General features: G+C 42.8%; 1 protein-coding gene and 1 pseudogene across 1 annotated transcript in view; one reads left to right on the forward strand and one right to left on the reverse strand.

Moving 5' to 3' along the window:
* Positions 1 to 23,737, forward strand: part of ZCCHC24 (zinc finger CCHC-type containing 24) — a 75,313-nt gene that overhangs the window by 12,755 nt on the left and 38,821 nt on the right. The gene's annotated exons all lie outside the window — the stretch shown is intronic.
* On the reverse strand, positions 17,603 to 18,598 carry LOC101361376 (gamma-aminobutyric acid receptor-associated protein-like 2 pseudogene; annotated as a pseudogene).

The raw sequence follows: 23,737 nt of genomic DNA on the forward strand, positions 1-23,737 counted from the left end.
ATCTCCTCACACTCACAGGGAAGGAATGTGGGCTTGGGGCCAGGAATCCAGATGTGTTCCCCCTCCCCCAGACCCCACCTCTGCCTCCTCTATAGCAGCAGTTCCCTCCTCTGTGGCCTGTGAGGGAGGAGGGCAGGGGGCCCTGCCCTCAACTTTGTGCCCAGGAGAGGTCTGGTTGAGGGCCTCAGACACTGTGGGCTGGGTATCACTCCTCGGGTGGGAAGGGGGCCAGGAGATGAAGGGTGTTGGGGCAGCCCCAGGATCTTACTCAATGCTTCCCTGTGCCAGGCCAGAGTACTGGGGCAGATCCCACTCATGGGAGGACCCCCTCCCCCCCCACTAGCAGACATGGCTTTGGAATCCTGGGAGAAAGGGTAACAGTTGTCCTAATATGGTAATGAGATTGTCAATGATTTTCTTCCTGTTATATTTTCATATCTTGCAAGTTTTTCATAATATGATACTTATTTTATTTTCTATAATGGAGTCCTGGAAACTCTGAAAATCTATGTAGTGTTACCCTCCAGATGTTGGAAGCTAAGGGAGTGGTTGGGTGGGGCTGGGGCCTTCCAGGACCCATGGGAGACCCATCACATTCCCAAACTGTCTTCTCAGAAAGGGCCGTACCGTGCTTTAGGTCCTCACTACTTAAAGTATGGCTCAGGGAAAGCTGCATCAGCAACCCCTGGAAGCTTGTTAGAAGCACCAGCTCTCAGGCTACACCCCAGACCTGCATTTGGAGAGACCCCAGGTGATTCGCCGGCACTGGGATCAGGGCCTAGCCCAACCCCTGCACGAGAGAAGCCCACCAGAGCCCGGGATAGTGGGAGCTGACCTGCTGGTGGCTGTCCTCTAGATTCCATGCCCCAGGGGGCCCTGCCTGCCCCTCTCTGTATGCAGTAAGCAAGGGACCGTTGCTTGGGGAGCTCTCAGCAGAGGGTGAGGGCCCTCCCCTGGGGCTTCTTTGCATAGGATGAGGGCACATAGCTCAGGATCTGGCTGTGACCCAGCTACTCAGCAGCCCATGTGTTCTCCGCAGCCAAGTCCCCAGCACAGGCTGTCAGTGCCTGCCCACACAATGGTTCACAACACATCAGAATCTCCTACCTGTAGCCTGTGAAGTGGGCACAACAGGAATTAGCCATATTTAAGGAGGAGATAAGAAGGCAGTGGTGGTTCAGTGTTAGAATTCTTGCCTTCCATGCAGGAGACCTGGGTTTGATTCCTGGCCAATGCAACTCATGGGCAGCCACCATCCGTCTGTCAGTGGAGGCTTACATGTTGCTATGAGGCTGAACAGGTTTCAAAAGAGCTTCCAGACTAAGATGGACTAGGAAGAAAGGCCTCCTGATGTACTTCTGAAAATCAGCCAATAAAAACCCTATAAATCACAGAAGTCTGATCCCATTGCGCATGGGGTCACCATGAGTCCGGGGCTGACTTGTCAGCCAGTAACAATAACAAGGAGGAGACAGGCTAAGTGCTTTCCAAGCCTTATTTCATTGAATCCTCACAATTACCCTATGTACTAAATGCTCTTATAGCCTCATTTTACAGATGTTGCACTGGGTGTTTTGAGTGAGTAAGGCACTTGCCCAGGCTCACAGAGCTAGTCAGTGGAGGGGCTGGGATTGTAACCCAGGCAAGCAGGTAGCCCTCAGATACCAGCAAGTGTCTGGTTCTCTGAGGAGGCTCTCTCCCCCTGGGCTGGCAGTCTGGGAAAGCTTCCAGGAGAAAGAGGGCTTGAGTGGGACTGTCAAGATTGATGGGCAAAGAGTGGCAGTGTCTCACACCGTGTGACAGTATCCGAAGGCAAGGATGGTGAATCAGAGGCAGGGGATGGAGAAGGGGTATGTGTTTGTGAGTGTGTGCACTGCCCTCTCCAGACAGGGCTGGGCCTCCGCAACTGGGGGCACAGGGTCCTTGGCCTCAGTACGTCAGGCTTTTCAGCACAGTGCTAACCCTGGTTCTTCTACTTGTCTTATCTCATGCAGGGCTCTTAACTGTGTGGTAAAAGTAGGCATATTAGCCGATTCTACAGTTGAAGAAACACAGTGTTGGAGCAGTGAAGTGCTGAGGAGTGGGCAGAACTTGTATGAGAACTCTGGTCTTGAGACTCTTTGCCTGCATGAGCATCTTTGCCATTCCACACTGAGACCCCTGCCTCCATGGCCTATCTGGGGAGACTCAGTTTCTCCCTAGAGCTGGTTGAGGCCTTCTTTAGGCTCCATCACAAACCAATTCTGTCCAGGACGCCTGCAAGCCCAGACTTCCTCTGCTTTTGCAAGAAGTGGGAGGACAGAGGCTCCATCATCAGCTTCATCATCTGTAAAATGAGGCTATGTGAGCACTGAAACAGGGCTGGGAGGATTCAGTGAAGTCACGCGTGGAATGTGTTTAGCACGGTGCCTGGTACTCAGTAAGCACTCAATAAATGCTAGCAGGAAGAATACACCCACCTGGCAAGGTGCTCAGTATTTTGACAGGCTGGAGTTTAACTGGATGCTGTCCACCCCTCATCTGACCTGCTCCAGGGGCAGGTGCTTTACTAAACTCATCTCTGAACCCCATGCTCTCTGACTCCTGTGCCAGCCCAAGGTTCTGTACATTGTAGGTGCTCAGTAAAGTCTTCCTGGATGAAGGAACAAGTCATGGAGCCCTGTTTAAAATTAAATAAATATTATGTAAGACCTCAACATATATTTTAAAATGGAATGCTTTTTGTGATAAATTTATTGAGATATAATTCACATACTATACAATTCACTCATTTAAATTGTACAATTCAATTGTTTTTAGTATATTCATTGAGTTGTGTAACCATTACCACAATCGATTATAGAACATTTTCATCACCTCAGAAAGAATCCCTGTACCCTTTAGCTATCACCCTCAACACCCTACTTTTCCCAGCTCTAGGCAACCACTAATCTACTTTATATCTATAGGTTTGACTATTCTTGACATTTCATATAAATGGAATCATATAATGTGGTATTCTGTGATTGATTTCTTTCACTTAACATAATGTTTTCAAGATTCATCCATGTTGTAGCAGGTATCAGTACTTCAGTCTTTTATATGGCCAAATAATAATGCATTATATGGATATACTATATTTTGTTTAATCATTCATCAATTGATGGATGTTTGGGTTGTTTCCGCCTTTTGGCTATTGTATATAATGCTGCTATGAGCATTCGTGTACATGTTTTCGTGTGGGCATATGTTTTCATTTCTGCTGGGTATATATCTAGATGTAGAATTGCTGAGTTAAATGGTAACTCTGTGTTTAACTTTTTGAGGAACTGTCAGACCGTTTCCCAAAGTGGCTGACCATTTTACAACCCCACCAGTAGTGTATGAGGGTACTAATTTCTCCCCATCCTCACTTACACTTGTTATTATCTGACTTTTTGATTATAGTCATCCTAGTGGATGTGAAGTGGTATCTCATTGTGATTTTGATTTGCATTTTCCTGATGATTAATGATGTTGAGCATCTTCTCGTGCTTGTTTGTCATTTGTATATATTCTTTGAAGAAATGTCTATTCAGGTCTTTTGCCCATTTTTAAATTGTTCTGTCCTTTTATTATTCAATTGTAAGTGTTCTGTATATATTCTAGATACAAGTCCCTTAACAAATATATGATTTGAAAATATTTTCTCCCATTTTGTGGGTTGTATTTTCATTTTCTTGATAGTGTCCTTTGAAGCACAAAATTTTTATTTTTAACTAAGCCCATTTTATATTTTTCTCCTGTTGCTTTCACTTTTAACGTCCTATGTAAGAATCCACTGCCAAATCCAAGGTCACAAAGATGTACATCTATGTTTTCTTCTAAGAGTTTTATAACTTTGGCTCTTATATGTATCTTTGATCTATTTTGAGTTAGTTTTTGTATATGGTGTGAGGTAGGGGGTCCAAATTCATTCTTTTGTGTGTGGCCATCTAGTTGTCCCAGCACCATTTGTTGAACAGACTATTCTTTCTTCATTGAATGATCTTGGCACTCTTGTTGAAAATCAGTTGACCAGAGATGTTTGAATTTATTTCTGGACTCTCAATTCTATTCCGTTGATCTATATGTCTGTCCTATGCCAGAACCACACAGCCTTGATTACTGTTGCTTTGTAGTAAGATCTGAAATCTGAAAGTACAAGTCTTCCAAATTTATTCTTTTTTTTTTTTTAAGATTGTTTTGACGTTCTGCATCCCTTGAATTTTCATATGAATTTTAGGACCAGCTTGTCAGTTTCTACAAAGAAGCCAGCTAGTATTCTGATAGGTATTACATTAAATATATAGATCAGTGTGGGGAGTAGTTCCATCTTAATATTAAGTCATCCAGTCCATGAATATGGGACATCTTTCCATTTATTTATATCTTATTTAATTTCTTCCAACAGAATTTTATAATTTTCAGAGTATGAGTTTTACACTTCTTTTATTAAATTTTTCCTAAGTATTTTTTTCTTTTTGACCTATTGTAAATGGAACTGTTTTCTTAATTTCATTTTTGGATTATTCACTTCAAGTAGATAGGAATACAATTTATGTTTATACATTGATCTTGCATCCTGAAGCCTCACAGGTTCTAATACTGTAGTGAATTCCTTAGGATTTTCTATGTACATGATCATGTTCATCTGCAAATAGATAGTTTTACTTCATTTTTTCCAGTCTGGATGAATTTTGTTTCTTTTGCTTTCCTAATTGCTTTGGTTAGAACCTCGAGTACAATGTTGAATAGAAGTGGCGGGAATGGACACCCTTGTCTTGTCCCTGATCTAAGAAGGAAAGCATCAGATTTTCACCATTAAGTATGATGTTAGCTGTGGGCTTTTCATGTTGTTGTTAGGTGCCATTGAGTCGGTTCTGACTCACACCGACCGTGTTACAACAGAAGGAAACACTGCCCCATCCTGTGCCATCCTCACTATCATTGCTATGCTTGAGCCCATCATTGCAGCCACTGTGTCAATCCATTGCATTAAGGGTTTTCCTCTTTTTTGCTGACCCTCTACTTTATAAAGCATGATGTCCTTCTCCAGGGACTGGCCCCTCCTGATAACATGTCCAAAGTACATGAGACAAAGTCTTGCCATCCTCTCTTCTAAGGAGCATTCTGGGTGTACTTCTTCTAAGACAGATTTATTTGTTCTTCTGGCAGTCTATGGTATATTCGTGGTTTTTCATAGATATCCTTTATCAGGTAGGGGAAATTCCCTTCTAATCCTAGTTGGTTGAGTGTTTTTATCATTAAAGAGTTTTGAATTTTGTCAAATGCTTTCTCTGCATCTATTGAAATGATCATATGGTTTCTATTTTTTATGCTATTGATATGATGTATTACATTAATTGATTTTCAGATGTTAAACCCACTTTGCACCCCTGGGATAAATCCCACTTAGTCATGGTGTGTAATTCTTTTTACGTTGGATTCAGTCTGCTACTATTTTGTTGAGGAATTTTGTGTCTATACCCATAAGAGATACTGATCTGTAGTTTTCTTTTCTTGTAATGTCTTTGTTTTTGGTGTCAGGGTAATAATGGGCTCATAGAATGAGTTGGGAAGTGTTCCTTCCTATTTTGGAAGAATTTGTAAACAGTTGATATTAATCCCCCTTTAAATGTTTGGTAGAATTCACCTGTGAAGCCATCTGGCCCTGGGCTTTTCTTTGTGGGTGGCTTTTTTTTTTTTTTTTTTTTTTTTATTACTAATTCAGTCTCTTGTGGAGCTATTCATAGTCTCTATTTCTTGAGTCAGTTTTTATAGTTTGTGTCTTTCTAGAAATTTGCCCATTTTATCTATCTAATTTATTGGTGTAAAAATGATGTAATGACATCAGACCTCTTTGTCTGATGCCAGGAGAAGGAGAGAATCAAGATCGTCAGCTCATGGCTGACTCCTATGAAGTGGAGATATTAACATAACTCTGCCCTTCAGACTTTTTACCAATTTTGACACCAGCCATCCCTCCCATGGCACTCTCTACTTCTCTGCTGGGTTTGATAATTCATTGCAATGGCCACACAGAACTCACAGATCATACTCACAGTTACAGGGTTTATTAGGGAAGTAGCAGGTTACAATTCAGGATTAGGAACGACTCAGGATACAGTTCTTTGGTCAGGACAGCTTCTCAGCCACGCCCACAGGCAGACCTCTCTCTCGGCCCTCAGCCCTCAGCCTGGTCTCTGCCCTGCTTGGGCATGTGTTACAAAGCTCTTTAGCTCCACCAGTAACTGCCCAGAGGCACCCCACTCTGCCAGCAAGTCTCCTGATCAAAGATGCTCAGCTCTCTCGCTCTGCTCTGTGGGTCATCATGCCCACTGTAGCTGCCTTGCTCCATGGGCTAGGAAGCCCACCATGCTATCTCATGCCAGTCTCCTGGTTCTGCTGCTGCTGTTTCTCTGCCACCACTTCTCACCATCTCCACCATCTCTGGTGTTACAGGTATCTGTTTCCTAAGCCTAGGAGGTAGTCAGGGCAGAGACCCTGGGTCCAAAGGATGCACTCCACTCTTCTTCTTTCTTGATGGTAGTTAGATCCACCGTCCACTCTGGAATTAGCTCTCTTTTGAAGGCTACTAGGATGGCAAAACTGACCAATCCCCTTGTTAGAGTGCCAAGCAACTTATTTGCCTGGACCCACCCCCAACTGGGTCCCATGCATCTTATTTGCATTGTTAGCAAGCTGTCCAATCCTCCTTGGTGTGCCACAAGCACCTGATTTGCATAATCCCACCCAGTCACTGTGTGGGAGTTACAAGACCATGCATGGCTAAAAGGGCCATATTAAGTAATTCACTGCACCACAATTGGCATATAATTGTTGTTAGTATTTTTTCATAATCCTTTTCATTTCCATAAAGTCAGTACTAATGTCCCCTCTTTCCTGTCTTATTTTAGTAATTTGAGTCTTCTATCTTTTTTGCTTGGTTAATCTGAAGGTTTGTCTATTTTGTTCATCTTTTCAAAGATGAACTTTTTGTTTCATGATTTTTTTTCTATAGTTTTTCTATTCTCTACTTCATTAATTTATGTTCTAGTCTTTATTATTTCCTTCTTTCTGCTTGCTTTATGTTTAGTTTATTCTTTTTTGTTTGATTGTTTCTTAAGGTAGAAGATTAAGTTGTTAATTTGAGATCTTATTTTGTTTTCCTTTTCTTTTTTTGTTGTAATTTAGATGAAGGTTTACAGAACAAACCAGCTTCTCATTAAACAGTTAGTACACATGTTGTTTTATGACATTGGTTAACAAACCCACAACATGTTAACACTCTCCCTTCTCGACCTTGGGTTTCCTATTATCAGCTTTTCTGTCCCCTGCTGCGTTCTAGTCCTTTTCCCTGGGCTGGTATGCCCCTTTAGTCTTGTTTTGTTTTATAGACCTGTCTAATCTTTGGCTGAAGGGTGAACCTCAGGAGTGACTTCATCACTGAGCTAAAAGGGTGTCTGGAGACCATACTTTCGGGGTAAGATCTTATTTTTAATGTAGGCATTTACAATTATAAATTTACCTCTGATCACTGCTTTTGCTACAATCCATAAGTTCTCCTGTGTTGTATCTTTATTTTCAGTTATCACAAGGTTGACTCATTAGGTATTTAGAAGTGTGTTGATTAATATCCCCATATTTTTGAGTTTCTCAAATTTATTTTTCTTAGTAATTTCTAATTTCATTACATTGTGGTCCTAGAACATACTTTGTATTATTTCAATCCTTTTAAATTTATTGAGTTTTTTTTTTTTTTTTTTTTTAATGATCTATTCAGGAGAATGTTTTATGTGCATTTGAGAAGAATGTCTATTCTGCTGTTGCTGGGGGGAGTATTTTATAGATGTCTGTTAGATCTCATTAGTTTGTAGTTTTTCAAATCTTCTATTTTTTTGTTGTTCTTCTGCCTAGTTGTTCTATCCATTATTGAAAGTAGAGTATTGAAGAGTCCAACTTTTATTGTTGAATTGTCTATTTTCCCTTTAATTTCTCTCACTTTTTGCTTCATATATTTTGGTGCTCCATTGTTAGGTGCTTGTATGTTTATAATTGTTTTATCTTCCTCATGGATTGATTGTTTTATTATTATAAAGTGTTCCTCTTTATCTGTAGTAACATTTTTTGTTTTAAAGTCCATTTTCTCTGATCTCAGTATAGCCACTCCAGCTTTCTTATGCTTGCTGTTTGCATAGTATACATTTTTCCATCCTTTTACTTTCAAGTAATCATATCTGTGAATCTAAAATGTGTATTCTGTAGACAATATATAGTTAGATCTTTTTTTGAATCTAGTCTGATAATCTTTGCTTTTTGATTGGATTCTTTAATCAATTCACATGTAATGTTATTATTGATATATTTGGATTTACATCTGCTGTTTAACTTTTTGTTTTCTAAATATGTCATGTCTTTTTTGTTCTTCCTTTGTTGCTTTCTTTTGCTTTAAGTAGAATTTTCTAATGTAACATTTTAATTTCTCTAATGATATGTTTCTCTATAGCTTTTTTTTTTTTTTTTACTTTTTTTAAGTTGTACTTTAGATGAACGTTTACAGAACAAACTAGCTTCTCATTAAACAGTACAATGTTTCTCTATATCTTATTGAGTTATTTCCTCATTGATTGCTCTGGGACTAACCTTATACACCTTAACTTATCAGAATCTGCTACAGACTTTAACTTAATCGCAATGAAATATAGAAATGTTATTCTTATATAGCTCTATTCCCTTTTCCCTGTGTTTGTGGCATTATTCCTATACATATTATATCCATATATGGTACAAACCCAATGATATATTGTTATGCTTATTACTTTATATGATTTTATGTCTTTTAAAAAAGCTGAGAGAAGAAAACAGCAATTATATATTTATAGATATTGTTATATTAGCCTTTTAATTTCCCATTTCTGGTTCTCTTCATTTGTTCTTGTGAGTTCAAGTTACTATCTGGCATTTCCTTAGCCCAATACAACTTTGCTCCCATTCACCTCCTTTGTGTTGTTGTTCTGAAATATATTATATTTTTTATATGTTATAGGACAAACAATACAGTTATATACATATTTTTATACAATTGCTTTTTAAATGAGTTAAGAGAAGAAAGATGAAGAAATATGCATTTATACTGTCATTTATAATTACCTTTATTGGGGCTTTTAGTTTTTTGGTACGGGTTTGCATTACTCTTTGAAGTCACCTACTTTCAACCTAAAGAACTTCCTCTGTTATTTCTTGTAAGGCAGGTTTGCTAACAACAGATCCTCTCAGTTTTTGTTTACCTGGAATGTCTTTTTTTTTTTGCCTTCCGTATGGAAAGGTAACTTTGCTGGGTATTAAATTCTTGGTTGATAGTTTTTTTTCTTTGAGCACTTTGAGTATGGTATCCTATTGCTTTCTGGCCTTCATAGTTTCTGATGAGAAGTCAGCTGTTAATCTTATTGAGGTTCTCTTGTAAGTGACGGTTCATTTCTCTCTTGCTGCTTTCAAGATTTTTCTCCTCATTTTTGGCTTTAAGCATTTTTGCTATGATGTGTCTGCTTGTGGATCTCTTTAAGTTTCTATTACTGGGATTTTTGTTGAGCTTCTTGGATGTGTAGATTAAAGTTTTTCATTGCATTTGGGAAGTTTTCAGCTGTAATTTCTTCAAATATTTTTTCTGCTCTTTCCTTCCTGTTCTTCTGCTTTTTAAATGGACTAAATGCTTTTAAAATTTTAAATGATCTAACTGGGGGTTATCAACCCTGCTGAGGTCCTGAAATTGCTGCCATGGAGCCCCAGGGCTCTGAGAAAGGCAGCAGGGAAAGTAGAGTTGAAGCATTCACTGCCAATGGCCCAGGTGGAGGGACACAGGATCCAGGGGCCCTAGGTCACCTGTTAGTTGATTCTTTTCCAACCTTAGGAATAGAAGGTGTCCACAGCTCAGCTCACCAGACTAACAGGGCTTCTCACAAGTGGCAGGGCCTGAATGAGGGGTATTGGTCTCTACAGTAAGACTGGAAGCTCCCAAAGCATAGGTGGAAGGTACTGGATACCAATTCCCAATGTCAATGAAGGGCAGCCCCTCCTTGCAGGGTAAAGCCATGCCTGGGCCTGGGTCCCTCTCCAGTCAATATCAGCATTGGCCTGAGAAGTTTTGGGAGCCAAGAGTGTCTACCACTCAGTTATTGAAAAACCTACTCTTTCTGCTGTCCCCACACAGTGTACCAAGCATGTAGTCCAACAGTAATAATAATATTAACAATAATAGTAATGGCCTCTAAGCATTGAGTTTACCACTGAGTGTAGTGTGTTATATGCATTAGCTCCTTTAATCCTGTTAACAACTCTATAAGGTAGGTACTATCATGATCCCCAGTTTCCAGATGATAAACCTGAGGCCCAGAGAGGTTAAGTGACTTGCCTAAGGTCACACAGCTAGCAAATAGCAAAGCTGCAATTGGAACTCAGGTCTTCCTGATTCCAGAGCACATGCTTTTTCAATTACATTCTTCCAGCTCTCATTGCATCCAGGTTCTGATTTCCACTATCATTCCCAGAAAGTCATGGTTGCTGGATGTCTTAGTCATCTAGTGCTGCCATAACAGAAATACCACAAGTGGATGGTTTTAACGAAGAGAAATTTATTTCCTCATAGTCAAAGTAGGCTAAAAGTCCAAATTCAGGGTGTCAGCTCCAGGGGAAGCCTTTTTCTCTCTCTGTCGGCCTTCTCATCAATGTTGCCCCGGACTAGGAGCTTCTCGGTGCAGGGACCCCAGTCCAAAGGACACGCTGTGCTCCCGGCACTGCTTTCTTGATGGTATGAGGTCCCCCTGTCTCACTGCTTACTTCTGTCTTTTATATCTCAAGAGATTGTCTCAGGACACAATCCAGTCTTGTAGGTCAGGTCCTGCCTTACTAACACAACTGCCACCCATCCTCCCTCATTAACATCATAGAGGCAGGTTTACAACATACACGAAAATCACACAGTACCGGCAATCATGGCCTAGCCAAAATGATACACACATTTTTTTGGGGACATAATTCAAACCATGACACTGGAAATAAAGAGGGATGAGAACAGTGTGAGCAGAGGCCATACTGAGCCTGGTTCTGACCAAGTGAATGTGCCCAATAGATTTCAGCACAGTTCTATTGCAGGGTGTCTGCTGCCCCATTGCAGGCAGGAAGGCCGGGGTGGATTGAGGCTGCCAGCCCTGGTGGCTGCAGAAATCCCAGCTGGCTACAGTGGAGGCCTGGTTGGTATCTGTTGGGCGTGTCTACAGGTAACCTGGGCATCTCAGTGTTGGCTTCTATACACGAATGGGGCAGGACTGTAAGGACCGGAATGGCAGTCTTGGTCTGAGCCAGCTATATTTGCCCTCATTGGTATATGTGTTCATGGTGGGGACTTGGCATAGTGCCACATATGTGCCCAGGACACATAGTCTGTCCAGGATAGTGCCAGACCCAGGACCCTTCCTGAGCTACTGTGTGCCAGGCCCATGGTACAGGCTGGGATACCGAGGTACAGAGGCAGAAAAGGCCCTGCCCCTGTTACCTGTGGGACAGACAGAAACATTGTTGGCCATTCAGGCTGGCCAATGCTATGGTTGAGGTTTGCTAATGACCAGCTCTGCCTCAGGCTTCATGGGAGGCCTCAGAGAGGAGGAGGCTAGACCTGGAGCAGGAAGCCTTCCAAGCAAGGGAATAAATGACTGGAGTCTGCTTTCTGGGGACCATGGGCCCTTGGCTGTGGCTGGCACTCTGGGGAGGGGCAGGAGGTGTGGCCGGGAGCAGATGGCAAAGACGTTGTATGCCAGGTGGTGCAAACTTGGACTCTGTCTGGAGGGCAGGGAGAAGCTGTCCAGGGGTTTTAGATGACATGCTCGGATTGGCATTTTGAAAGATCATACTGGTGGCAGGTTGGAGGCTTGGCAGGGGGGCAAGCCTGCAGAGGAAGCCAGGCCAGGAGTGTGGATAGGAGCTGGTAAGACCGGGGGAGAGGCAGGGTTGAGCAGGGGCTGGAGGTGAGGGAATACTTCCAGAGACAAAGATAAAGTACCATACACCAAGCATGATGACCAGGAGGTAGAGGGTGAGAGGAGAAAGGCACCAAGGAGGGCCACCAGATCTATAAGGTGGGTGCCTGGGCTAATGGGTGCCACTAACTGGGACTCACATACAGCTGTCTTAAAAAATAGGCTCTGCTTCAACTTATCATCTGAGAATATTGACCACCTACTGTGTGCCATGGGGGCAGGAGTGGTTCAGTGGTAGAGTTCTTGCCTTCCATGCAGGAGACCTGGGTTCGATTCCTGGCCAATACACCTCATGTGCAGCCACTACCCATCTGTCAGTGGAGGTTTACAGGTTGCTCTGATGCTGAACAGGCTTTGGCAGAGGTTCTAGACTAAGACTGACTAGGAAGAAAGGCCTGGCAAGCTACTTCCAAAAAATCAGCCAATGAAAACCCTATGGATCACAACGGTCCGATCCCCTTGGGGCGAAGCGATGACAGCTAACAGCAACAACTATGTGCCAAGCATGTAGCAGGCCTTTGAGGATGCCACAGTGAACAAAACAGGAAAGGTTCCTTCTCTCTTGAAGCTTATGTTCTAGTTGGCAGAGTCAGACAACGAGCAAACATCAGTAAGAAAATAAGGAAATGTCAGATAGCAAGACATGCTGTGAAGAAAATCAAAGAGTGCTCTGATAGAGATTCCAGGATGACTTCTCCATCAGGAGCAGGTGCCTGGGGCTCAGGGCCCACAAGACTGTCCGAGGCCCCCCAAATATTTTCATTTGAATTTATAAAACCAGGTGAAAATATGAGTATAATAATAATATATGCATAATAATGAACCTAGCCTGAATTATATCTATCTTTATACCAATGCAGTCATAAAAAATACAGTTTCTAATAATTTTTTTATGGAACTAAAAGCCACAAAGGTTATAATACAGCCCTGGAGAGTGTCTGGGGGCTGCTTTAGATTGGGCAGCCACTGCAGGCGTCTCTAATGAAAGTACATTAAAACTCCAGATAGTACCTTTCCTCTCAAGCACAGATGGAGTCCCTGGGTGGTGTGAATGGTTAATGCACCCAGCTGCTAACTGAAAGGTTGGAGGTTCTACCCTGAGGTGCCTCAGAAGAAAGCCCTGATAATCTGCTTCTGAAAAATCAGCCATTGAGAACCCTATGGAGCACGGTTCTACTCTGACACATATAGGGTTGCCATGAGTTGGAGTTCACTTGACAGCAACAAGGATTCTTTTTTTTTCTTTGCCTAGTTCTTTTTTTTTTAATTATTATTGTTATGCTTTAGGTGAAAGCTTACAGAGCAAATTCGTTTCTTATTCAACAATTTATACACAGATTGTTGTGTGACATTGGTTGCAATCCCCGTGATATGTTAACATTCTCCCCTTCTCCACCCCGGGTTCCCCATTTCCATTCCTCCTATTTTCCTGTCCTTTTCTGCCTTCTTATCTTTGCTTTTGGGCAGATATTGCCCATTTGGTCTCCTTTATATGATTGTGCTAATAAGTAAGTTCCTCGTGTGTGTTATTGTTTGTTTTATAGAACTGTGTAACGTTTGGCTGAAGGGTAAACTTCAGAAGTGACTTCAGTTCTGAGTTAGAAGGGTGTCCGGGAGCCATAGTCTTAGGGTTCCACCAGTCTCTCTCTGACCAGTTAAGTCTGGTCTTTTTTTGTGAATTTGAATTTTGCTCTACATTTTTCTCCTCCTGTCTGAGACCCTCTGTTGAAATCCCTGTCAGAGTGGTTGGTGGTGGTAGCCAGACACCATCAGTTGTTCTGGGCTCAGGCTGGTGGAGGCTGTGGTACTTGTGGCCCATTAGTCCTTTGGACTGACATTTTCCACGCATCTTCGGTTTTCTTCATTCTCCTTTGCTCCAGACAGGATGGGAACAGTACTTGTAATTTAGATGGCCGCTCACAAGCTTTTAAGACTCAGATGCTATTCACCAAAGTCTGATATAGAACATTTTCTTTATGAACTATGCTATGCCAAGTTGACCTAGATGACCCTGAGACCGTGGACCCCAGCCCTCAGCCCAGCAACTCGGTCCCTCAGGCTGTTTGGATGTGTCTATGAAGCTTCCATGACTTTGCCTTGGTCAACTTGTGCTGCCTTCCCTGTATTGTATGTTGTCTTTCCCTTCACCAAAGTTAACTTGTCTACTATCTAGTTAGTGATTTCTCATCCCAACCTCTCCCCTCCCTCATAACTATCAAAGAATAATTCTTTCTGTGTGTAAACCTTTTCTTGAGTTTTTATAATAGTGGTTTCCTACAGTATTTTTCCTTTTGCGATTGACTTATTTCACTCAGCATAATACCCTCCAGATTCATCCATGTCGTGATATATGTTTCTCAGATTCATCATTGTTCTTTATCATTGCATAGTATTCCATTGTGTGTATGTACCACAATTTGTTTATCCATTCATCTGTTGATGGGCACTTAGGTTGTTTCCATCTTTCTGCTATTGTGAACAATGCTGCAATGAACATTGGCGTGCATATGTCTATTCGTGTGACGGCTCTTATTTCTCTAGGATATATTCCTAGGAGTGGGATTGCTGGATCATATGGTATTTCTATTTCTAGCTTTCTAAGGAAGCGCCAAATCATTTTCCAAAATGGTTGTACCATTTTACATACCCACCAGCAGTGCATAAGAGCTCAAATCACCCCGCAACCTCTCCAACATTTGTTATTTTCTGTTTTTTGATTCATGCCAGTAATGTTGGAGTGAGATGATATCTCCTTGTGGTTTTGATTTGCATTCTCTAATGGCTAATAATTACGAGCATTTCCTCATGTATCTGTTAGCCACCTGAATGTCTTCTCTGGTGAAGTGTCTGTTCATATCCTTTGCCCATTTTTTAATTGGATTATTTGTGTTTTTTTATTATGGTGTCGCAGTATTTTATAGGTTTTAGAGATTAGACCCTTGTTGGGTATGTCATAGCCAAAAATTTTTTCCCAGTCTATAGGTTCTCTTCTTACTCTTTTGGTGAAGTCTTTTGATGAGCATAAATGTTTGATTTTTAGGAGATCCCAGTTATCTAGTTTATCTTGTGGTGTTTGTCATTGTTAGTTATGGTTTATATCCTATTTCTGCCATATATTAGGGCCTCTAGCGTTGTCCCCTATTTTTTCTTCTATGATCTTTATAGTTTTAAGTTTTATATTTAGGTCTTTGATCCACTTTGAATTAGTTTTTGTCTATGGTGTCAGGTATGGGTCTTGTTGCATTTTTTACAGATGGACATCCAGTTTTGCCAGCACTATTTGTTAAAGAGACTGTCTTTTCCCCCATTTAATGGACTTTGGGCCTTGGTCAAAGATCAACTGACTATAGGTAGATGGATTTACATCTGGGTTCTCAATTCTGTTCTATTGGTCTATGTATCTGTCCTTGTACCAGTACCAGGCTGTTTTGACTACTGTGGCTGTATAGTAGATTTTGAGATCCTAAAGTAGGTGTGAGGCCTCTTACTTTGTTCTTCTTCTTCAGTAATGCTTTACTTATTCGGGCCCTCTTTCCTTTCCATTTAAAGTTAATAATTAATTTGTCCATCTTGTTAAAGAATGCTGTTGGTGTTTGAATCAGATTTCTATCTGTAGATGGCTTTGGGTAAGATTGACATTTTTAGAATGTTGAGTCTTCCCATCCATGAGTATGGTGTGTTTTTCCATTTATGTAGGTCTCTTTTGGTTCCCTGCAGCAGTGTTTTGTAGTTTTCTTTATATGGATCTTTTACATCCCTGGTTAGATTTATTCGTAAGGATTTTATTTTTTTTAAGTGCTATTATAAATGGTATTGTTTTCCTGATTTCCTTTTCATAGTTCTCCTTGTTGGTGTATAGGAATCCAACTGATTTTTGTGCATTGATTTTATATCCTGCTACTCTGCTGAATCTTTCTGTTAGTCCCACTAGTTTTCTTGAGGAATTTTTAGGGTTCTGTATGTATAGTATCATATTATCCGCAAATAGGGATAGTTTTACTTCTTCCTTTCCAATTTGGATGTCTTTATTTCTTTTTCCTGCCTTATTGCTCTAGCTAGGACTTCCAGCACAGTGTTAAATAGGAGTGGTAATAAAGGGCATCCTTGTCTTCTTCCCATTCTCAGGGAAATGCTTTCAGCCTCTCTCCATTGAGAATGATGTTGGCTGTTGGTTTTGCATAGATGTCCTTTATTATGTTGAGAGATTTTCCTTCTATTCCTATTTTATTAAGATTTTTTATTAGGAATGGGTGTTGGACTTCATCAAATGCCTTTTTCTGCATCGATTGAGATGATCATGTAATTCTTTTCTTTTGTTCTATTTATGTGGTAGGTTACGTGGATTGATTTTCTAATGTTGAACCATCCTTGCATACCTGGTATGAATCCCACTTGGTCGTGGTGTATTATTTTTTTGATATGATGCTAAATTCTATTGGCTAGAATTTCATTGAGAATTTTTGCATCTATAGTCATGAGAGATATTGGTCTGTAATTTTTTTTTTTTTTGGTGATGTCTTTGCCTGACTTTGGTATCAGGCTTATGCTGGCTTCATAGAATGAATTCGGAAATATCCCTTCCTTTTCTATGCTCTGAAATAGTTTGAGTAGTACTGGTATGAGCTCGTCTCTGAATGTTTGGTAGAATTCTCTAGTGAAGCCACCCAGGCCAGGGCTTTTTGTTGTTGTTGTTGTTGTTGGGAGTTTTTTTTAATTACCTTTTCAATCTCTTCTCTTGTTATAGATCTGTCAGATTTTCTACCTCAGTTTATGTTAGTTTAGGGCAGTAGTATGTTTCTAGAAATTTGTCCGTTTCCTCTAGGTTTTCAGATTTGTTGGAGTATAGTTCTTCATTCCATTATTATCCTTTCTATTTCAGTTAGGTCTGTTGTAATGTCTCGCATTTCATTTCTTATTTGAGTTATTTGCTTCCTCTCCTGTTTTTCTTTTGTCAGTTTGGCCAGTGGTTTGTCGATTTTGTTGATCTTGTTAAAGAACTAACTTTTGGTCTTGTTGATTCTCTTGTTTTTCTGTTTTCTATTTCTTTGTTATTATCTCTATTTATTATTTCCTTTCTTCTGGTGACTGTGGGCTCCTTTTGCTGTTCTCTTTTGTTTGTTCAAGTTGTAGGGTGAACATCTTGATTTTGGCCCTTTCTTCTTTTTTAATGTATGTGTTTATTGCTATAAATTGACCTCTGAGCACTGCCTTTGCTTCATCCCAAAGGCTTTGGTATGATATGTTTTCATTTTCATTTGATTCTAGGATATTTTTCTTTATTCCATCTTTGATTTATTCTCTTAAGGAAGATGTTATTCAGTTTCCAAGTTTTTTATTTTTTTCCTTGCTCTTCCTATTATTAATTTCTACTTTTATGGCATTGTGATCACAGAAGACGCTTTGTATTATTTCGATGTTTTGGATTTTATTGAGGGTTGCTTTGTGGCCTAAAATGTGGTCTATTCTGGAGAATGTTCCATGTGCATTGGAAAATAATGTATACTTTGCTGCTGTTGGGTGGAGAGTTCTATATATATCTATGAGGTCAAGTTGATTGATTGTGGCCTTCAGATATTCTGTGTCTTTTGTTTGTTTGTTTTTTACCTTTACAAGAGGAAGTTTTATTGTTAATTATTTACCTTAACAGTTTCAGAAAGAGTAACAGATTAGCTCAGTCCAACATGATTGGCAGTTGGCAAAATCTAGAGAAGCAAGTGTTCTGATTGCTAAGGATTTAATTTGGATGCTTTTAATACTTAGCCATCTAACACTTCAAACATAATGCAGAATAAACACATCGTCTCCCTGCCTTTCACTTTAATACCCCACCTACCTCACTTCAGTGTGGAAATATCCTCATTAAATATGATTCCCAGAAGAACGAGTTCCCTGAAAAGTGTAGTCATGAGGACAATGCACAAAAAGAAAAACTCAAAGTAAAACTGTATGATAATTTACTAGTCTAAGGAAACAAAATCTTCCAATATATTAAGAAATAAATCCAGTTACAAATGCACTAACAGGTCTATGTCAAGAGGGCCTGGTATAATAACTGAAAATGATCGGCTATTTACAATAGACACAAACAGGAATGGTGCACCTAGCCCAGCGCTGGCCATTAGAAGCCAAAAATGTTCTCTCTGTTGTGGGCCACATACAAGAATCCATCATCATCTTTTTCCTTCTCGTAAAACTGTCCCATAGTTAGGCTGGACTGTGGGACTGTCTTGTCCACAAAGAGGAAGATCGCCTTTTCAGAAGGAGGTTGGATCCTTTCCTGATGATCCACATGAACTGACCCACAGTGATGTCAGATGGAACCAGGTACTTCTGTTTGTCAGTGTCAACAATCTGAGAGCCAGAGATTTTTTCCACAACCACCGGAACCCAGTCGGGATATTTTGCTCAAATTTTCTCGAATTCTATGCCTCTGTGTTCCAACGAGTGGTCCTCGTTGAACATCCACTTCATGGTGGTGGTAAGGAGGGAACAAAGACAGTTCTTGGAGCCGAGGAGTCAGTGCACCGACCACAACAACCAGATCTCTATATCTTTGTTGAGTTTTTTCCCAGCTGTTCTGTCCTTTACTGAGAGTGGTGTGTTGAAGTCTCCTACTATTATTGTGGAACTGTCTATTTCTGTTTTAGAGTTTCTCTTTTAGAGTTTGTTTTATGTGTTTTGGAGTCCTGTCATTGGGTGCATAGATATTTATTAAGGTTTTGTTTTCTTGGTAGATTGTCCCTTTAATCATTATATAATGTCCTTCCTTGTCTTTTATGGTGATTTTTGCCTTAAAGTCTATTTTATCTGAGGTTAGTATTGCCACTCCTGCTGTTTTTTGGTTGCTGTTTGCTTGACATAGTCTTTTCCGTCCTTTGATTTTTAATATATTTATGTCTTTGTGTCTAAGGTGTGTCTCTTATAGACAGCATATTGATGGGTCATTTTATTTTATCCATTCTGTCACTCTCTGTCTCTTTACGGGTGCATTTTAGCCATTTATATTCAGTGTGATTATCAATGTAGCTGTGAGTTTATTGCTGTCGTTTTGTCGTGCTTTTTTTGTGGTGTTGACGTTTTCTTTGTTCCTCTTACTTTCCTGTGCTGAGTTCCTTTTGTTTGCAGAATTTCTTTTCATTTCTTTCATTATTATAGATTTTGTGTTTACCGAGTATGTTTTTCTTCTTTATTGTTTTGATGCATAGATTGTTAATTATCTTTGTGGTTACGTTGAAATATACTCTTTTCTTCCTAAGTTTAAACTAGTCATTTATTACTTGATATCGCCTTGATTTTCTCTCCATTTGAAAGGTCTATGCTTACACCGTTTATTCCTTCTTTCATTGTTTTGACATTGTTGTCTTTTACAGATTGATGTCTCTGGTTCCCTGTTTTAAATCTGTTAGGTATTGACAGTTCCTTTCATTTAAAGTTCAGGGCTCCAGGATTGATGTCTGTATCTGTTCTACTTGGTTTTTCAGGTCTTTGTTGCAGAGGGATGACTTGGTGCATCTGACTAGTTCCCCATTTTGGCTCTACCTCAGCAACCAGAATTTTTAGAGCTCAGACAGGGTTGAGGGTTCATATGCCAAGAGTAAGGACCCTGATGTTGGTGAGGAGGCATTTTGTTGAGGTCAAGGGAAACAGCCTGGCATTTGTAATCCAAAGACTGGAATTCAGGTTGCAGTTCTGTCATTTACCATCTGTGTAACCTTGAGCAAGCCACTTACCCTCTCTTGGCCACCTTTCCTCATCTCCGAAATGCATCTGGGATTTGGGGTTGGTAAAGGGCTCCCTGCCTTGATGGCCACTCAGCACCTCTGTAGGAATGGAGGTTGGGGTGGAGATGGGTAGAGTACACCCAGGACCCAGTGTCCTTTCCCGAAGTCTTCTCTCCACCCTTCATGGTGGCCAGGCCTAGCCACGCCCAGGCTAGTGGCCACCTGTCAGACACCGAGCTGGGAGCAAAAATTCTCTTAAGTCCTCACCCTCCATCCACTCCCAAGATGTTCTTGGGGGACAGGTTTTTCCTTTGAGGGAAGCCTGAGGGGTGTCGCCGGCTGTGCCTACCATACCCACCTGAGGACTGGACACCGTGAGAGGCTGGGGAGGGCCTGAGCCCAGGGAGCTGCCATTCCTGAGTCAGCATACCCAGGGCTGCTGATGAAATCCAGATGTCAGACAGAAAACAATCATCACCCCCACCCATCTGGCAGCTCGGGTTTCTTAGAGATTGCAAAAGACGAAGAAAAATAGATCTGGGAGAGAATCAAATCCTAGAACAGCTGAAACCTTACAGCCAGGATGTAAATAGTTACAGGGTCTTGCTGGGGAAGGAGCTGGAGAAACAGAGGAAAGGGAGGCTGGCCCAACCCCCTTTCTCTGGTCTCTGCATCCCCTGGGTTCCAGTCCTTGCCCTTCCCTGGGCCAGAGCAGGCTGGTCCTTGGGAACTGTGGGGGGCCCAGAGGAGGCCACCAGCCCATGTCTGGCCCCCTGCCTGGGGTGTCCAACCCCCATTCCAGCTCTGGCTTCACTACAGGGCTGCGTTTCCTCTGGGGCCAGAGTAGTTGGGGCTTAGGGAGTGGACAGGTGGAGAGGGACTGAAGGTATGTGGGATTTCCCAGGCAGAGCCTCGGGCCAGGGCCTAGAAACCCAGTCTTGTGACCCTCAGGCTCCTCAGGGCCCCAGAGCCAGGTGGCAGGGGGAGTAGAGGGTGGGGCGTGCAGGAACCACTTGGGGACTATCTTAGTTATCTCTGGCTGCTATAACAGAAATACCATAAATGAATCGCTTTAGCAAACAGAAATTTATTCTCTCACAGTTTAGGCAGCTAGAAATCTGAATTCAGAGCACCAGCTCTAGGGGAAGCCTTTCTCCTTCTGTCAGCTCCAGGTGGCAAGTGTTACAAAGCTCTTCAGCTCCATCAATAAGTGCCCAGAGGCACCTTACTCCACCAGTAAGCCTGGGCCCAAAGGCACTCAGCTCTCTAGCTCCATGGGTGGGTCTGCAGGGACCTAGCCCCTTCCCTTACACCCAGACAGCCTCCCACATGTCCAGATCATATATCAGGGTGCACGTGAAGAGAAGATTCTCAGGCTAACAGGTTTGAAACCTTTGATTAGTCAGACCCATCAGGGTACTAGTGGGGAAACTGTTCAATAGAGGGAGGAAGGGAAAGGAAGGGAGGGAGAGAGGGAGGGAGGGAGGGAAGGGAGAGAGGCAGGGAAAGAGAGAGGGAGGGAGAGACGGAGGGGGAGGGAGGAAGGGAGAGAAGGAGGGAGGGAGAGAGGAAGGGAGGGAGGGAAGGAGGGAGAAAGAAAGGAGGACAAATAGCATCATTGTATGATTCCTTTGAGGAGGGACTGGGCCCAAGGTGGTAGCAGATGTGTGTATGTAGCAGGGAATCCATACTGCAGGTAATGCTACAGGAGATTCTTCTGGAATTTGGGGCCGGCTGACTAGCAAGGGGCCTGGGCTGTGGTGTTCCAGCACTTGGCACAGGACCTGGAATGTCTCTAGTTAGTGCTCAGAGAATGTTAGCTGGGATAGGTGTTGGGGGGATGGTGCTCCTTGGCAGGTGGTAGCTTTGGTATAGGTGCTGACGTGGGGTTATGCATTCCAAAGCCAGTGTCTGCCCTCAAGTCTTCCTGCCCCTGCCCCCCCCCCCGCCCCCGCGCAGTAGTGGTCACAAGCTCAGGGCCTGAGCCAGCCAGCCTAGGCTCACCTCCCAGCACAGCCGCTTTCTAGCTGTGTGCACCTTGGAAAAAATTAATTCAACCTCTCTATGCCTCAGTTTCCTCATCTGCAAAGCAAAGATAATAAAAATGACTTCGTGAGTTACTACGAGGGTAAATGGGTTATTTTATCTCAAGTGCTTTAAAGAGTGCCTGGCCCCTCATAAGCTCTGTACCAGTGTGCACTATTGTTAGCTGCCATCAAGTCGGCCCCCACTCATGGCAATCCCACACATGGCACAACAAAATGCTGCCCGGTCCTGTGCCATCCCGGTGATCGGTAGTGGATTGGACGATTGTGATGCCAATGGGGCACTCATTAGCTGATTATCAGAAGTAGATCACCAGGCCTTTCTTCCTAGTCTGTCTCAGTCTAGGCACTCCACTGGAACCTGTTGAGCACAAGTCTCCACTGACAGACGGGTGGTAGCTGCACATGAGGTGCATTGGCTGGGTATCGAACCCATGTCTCCTGTACGGAAGGTGAGAATTCTACCACTGAACTGCCACTGCCTCACTGTATTAATTATTGTCATTATTATTAGGCCCCAGCTTAGGTGTTTCAAATTGATGTGAGAAGTTCCAGAGGCCTAAGAAAGTGCTTTAGGGCTGTTGAGGGGGGGTCCCTTCTCCCATCGAGGGTGGCTGCCCTTGGTATGGACTGCAAGGAGCTGGTGTGATGAGGCTGTGCTTTCTCAGGGAGCCTTGGCTGGGTGTGGGGCAGGGACAAGCTCTGATGACTTTGGGTCACCCAGGTTAGCTTGAGAGGCAAAAAGGCAGGGACTGGTCCCAGAGGAGCCACTCTGCCCAGGGTGGGTGCTCCAGGAGGAGGGGGATGGGCATGGCTGGGAGGTGCACCGCCCCTCCTGTAGGCTGGTAGCTTCAGTTGGCCCAGGTAGAGGGACGGACCCGCCGAGTGCACACCCTGGCACAGGAAAGTGGGCACAGCTGTGGGAAGATGGAACAGGGCATAGGGCGTGGGGCTCCCAGGGCAGCAGTTCTTACATCCTTCCTGCTGCCCTGCGCCAGGCAGGAAAGAGCCCAGGAGGGCCAGTTTCACATCCTCAGCAGCCAGTTCTCCTTTTAAAAGGATCACAGATGGCAATTTGAAGTCCCTCATGTCCCTGTGCTTAATGGGGACCCCAGGAATCATGCTGACGTGGTTGGCCTCACCTTCTCAACTCCATGTCCCTGGGCCCTGAGGGACAGAAATGTAGTCAGAACGTGGAGCTAGGACTGTCCTTGGATCTGTGAATCACCTGCAAGGCCTAGTGAATGGAGAACTGGAGCAGAACAATTGCTTCCTTAGGATGAATAGCTTCCCAGTATCACCTTCTCCAGGCAGCCTTCTCTGATTTCCCCTGTCCTACAAGCTCAAAGAAACCGTTCTCCTCTGAACACATGGAGGGCTTGAGACCCCATTTATTTACTCATTCATTTTGTTGGCTCCTTTTGAGGGCTGCGCCTCTACCATGCCTCGTTTCCCTCTCGGAGTAGCTCAGGGAGGGGCCAACTCTGCAGACCAGTGGGAAGGTCTGGCTGGGTCATCCTTGGCCGTATCAACCTCAGTGAGGATGAGAGTACAGGGTAGCTGCAACTCATTGACCCCTGGCTCAGACCTCACTTCTGCCATCTCCCAGCTGACTGATCTTGGCTGCATTGCCCACCTTCTCTAGGCACCTGTAAAGTAGGTTCACCCACCTTGCAGGGTGTTGGTGGAAAATGTGTGGGCAAAGCTGGTAATATGGTGCTTGGCATCCCACGGGCTTACAGGGCGGCTTTCGTTGTTACTGTCACTTATTAGGTTGCTGAGCCTCCCTGAGTCTTATCTGCCCACATAGTGAGGTGGGGCTCCTGAGGATGGCCTCACAGGGTTAGTGTGAGGTTGAGGAGAGGAAGTCTGGGGTGCACCAGGCACTGAGCCCTCCCCTTTTCTTTCCCTGCCCCACCTAACCAGGCCACTTAACTCCCCC

Source organism: Trichechus manatus, unplaced genomic scaffold (assembly GCF_000243295.1).
Source record: "Trichechus manatus latirostris isolate Lorelei unplaced genomic scaffold, TriManLat1.0 scaffold00106, whole genome shotgun sequence".
NCBI lineage: Eukaryota > Metazoa > Chordata > Mammalia > Sirenia > Trichechidae > Trichechus > Trichechus manatus.